General features: G+C 37.6%; 1 protein-coding gene across 4 annotated transcripts in view; it reads right to left on the reverse strand.

Annotated features, from left to right (window-relative positions):
* Positions 1–2,243, reverse strand: part of osbpl8 (oxysterol binding protein-like 8) — a 94,861-nt gene that overhangs the window by 71,401 nt on the left and 21,217 nt on the right. The window lies entirely within an intron of this gene.

Genomic DNA, 2,243 nt, shown 5'->3' on the forward strand with positions numbered 1-2,243 from the left:
TCATATCGCACAGCCCTAATCATCATTATCATTATTATTATATATGCTCTTCATATGAAAAACCTTGCTACACACATTAGATAGCACCATGTACCCCTACAGTAAAGCTGCCAAGTGAAAAAGTCAACAGAATCAGAATATTGTATTCATCACTAAGGAAATTATCTAAAGCAACAAATGCTAGAATTAGAAGAAGATGCAGCTTCAAATTGTTCAGTAATTTCTCCCTGTTCCTGAAGCCACGAATGACATTATTTATAATAACTTGTATTGGTGTTATTACAGCTGTGTTATTGAAAATAGCAAATTCTGAAAAAAGAAAGTCACCTACAAACAGCAAAGGAAAAGGACCCGGACAGCAGCATTTTAAAAAATGTTCCTCTTGGGGAAGATGCCAAGAAATCATTTTATAGGTTTCATAGTTCTATACTTACGAATAAAAAGAAACCCAGCAGTTAACAAATCATAGTGGTTGAAAATATTTTTCGTTATCCACATCAACATCTGCTGCCCCATGTGTGAGTGACAAGAGAAGCTCAAACCTCCGGTAAAGTGATACTCCTATTACCAAGCCTTTCACTTTGGGTAAGCAGTGTTGAGGTAAGTCAACAACTCCACTGTGTAATCTAATGTTACCAACAGCCACCGTGAAGGACATGTTGACAGGGGTGATTAACTTAGTAATATCAAGTGACTGGTGTACACAAGCCAGAATTTCATTCTAATATCCTTTCATTTTACCACAACACTGAAATAGGTGAGTGTCATAGTGATGAAAGATGTCAGTAATATTCACCATTAGTTGTTCAAGTTGAGCTTGATCTTTAGACGAAAAGATTCACAGTTGCATTTATTTTGAGCTGATATTGTTCAGCTTTGGTAGAGTGTATGTGTGACAACAATAATAGGAAAAATGCATTAATTCAACATCTAACATCTTTCTTTTGTTACCAGATATTTCAATATTTTAAACTTTAAAAGAAAACTACACTTGGGGTAAACATTCAGGTTTCTCCTGTCCCCCTGTGTTATATGTGGCTACTTTTTACCTGCATTTTGACACCAGTCTCATCTTCACGTTGATACTTTGGGTGTCAGGTCATTTTTGAACATGCCATTTGTCGAATGGAGAAACAACATTGGTGTTCATGTTCTTTAGTTGTACTCATGTGCTAGATGCATTTTTGTCTTTAGCAATTGATAACACCCTTTGGAAATAAAATAAAAAAAAGAGCATTATGGTTAACAATAAACACTCATTCATATTTGACTGGGTATTTCCAGAGCAAAACTACACTACAAAAGACCCACACAGATCACCAGAGCTGGCTATAATGACTTCACAATTGTTCTTCTAATTTCCTGGCTAAGTGGATTCAGTTTTCACCCAGAAGCCCCTCACAGGTAATACAATCTTGTGTCTCATCGCATTAAAATAAATCTTCCCGGTCTTGCCCTTATGTTGTGTTTATACACCAGCCTTCCATATGTCTGAACCCCAAAAGCTCTGCCCTGGTGTTTGCTAATTTTGGAAGAATTCTGTGGGAATCTCGTGGACACAGAGAAATAACACAGTTGGTTTGGATATTTTAAGATTAACGTCTCAGTGCTCTGGGTACTAAAAGTGTATGCACAGCATGCAGGATGTGTGTGTTCCTATATTAGTGAGTGTTTGTGTGTACTGGTCCAGCTGTGGGGGGAACAAGCTGCTCACAAAAGCACCCAGCTGTGTGCTTCCTGAGGGAAGAACAGTCAGGTCAGAGCTGAGGTCATGACGATTCTACATGTGCAAAAAGTGAGCACACACAAACCATACCTCAGCCCTGTAGATGAAATGTCAACAGACACGCTGATCAAGAGGAAATTTGATTATTTTATCCATAGCACCTGAGAGCATCCTGAGGGCACCAGCTATTTTTAGCAAACAGAGCCATTCAGCATTGTTGACCTCTGTAGCCCTGTGACACATTTTTCAGTGAATTTACATAATTAAGTCGGAGCAACTTCATGACCTGTATTGTTCTTATGCTTGTCTGAGTGTTGTTTCCCTGAAGGGGTAAACAGTCTGGCTTCTATAACATTACACAAATTCTCTGGAAACTTTATCAAATACCATTAAAGGGCCAGAATTTTCCTCAGTTATTACAAAAAATAAATTAAGAAAAAAAATTAAAACCTCCTTAAATAGGAGGAATTAATGAGCTGAATTACACAACTGTGTGGAGCAACAGTAACAGAAATTC

Source organism: Pundamilia nyererei, unplaced genomic scaffold, assembly GCF_000239375.1.
Source record: "Pundamilia nyererei isolate P.nyererei 1_Seehausen unplaced genomic scaffold, PunNye1.0 scaffold00122, whole genome shotgun sequence".
NCBI lineage: Eukaryota > Metazoa > Chordata > Actinopteri > Cichliformes > Cichlidae > Pundamilia > Pundamilia nyererei.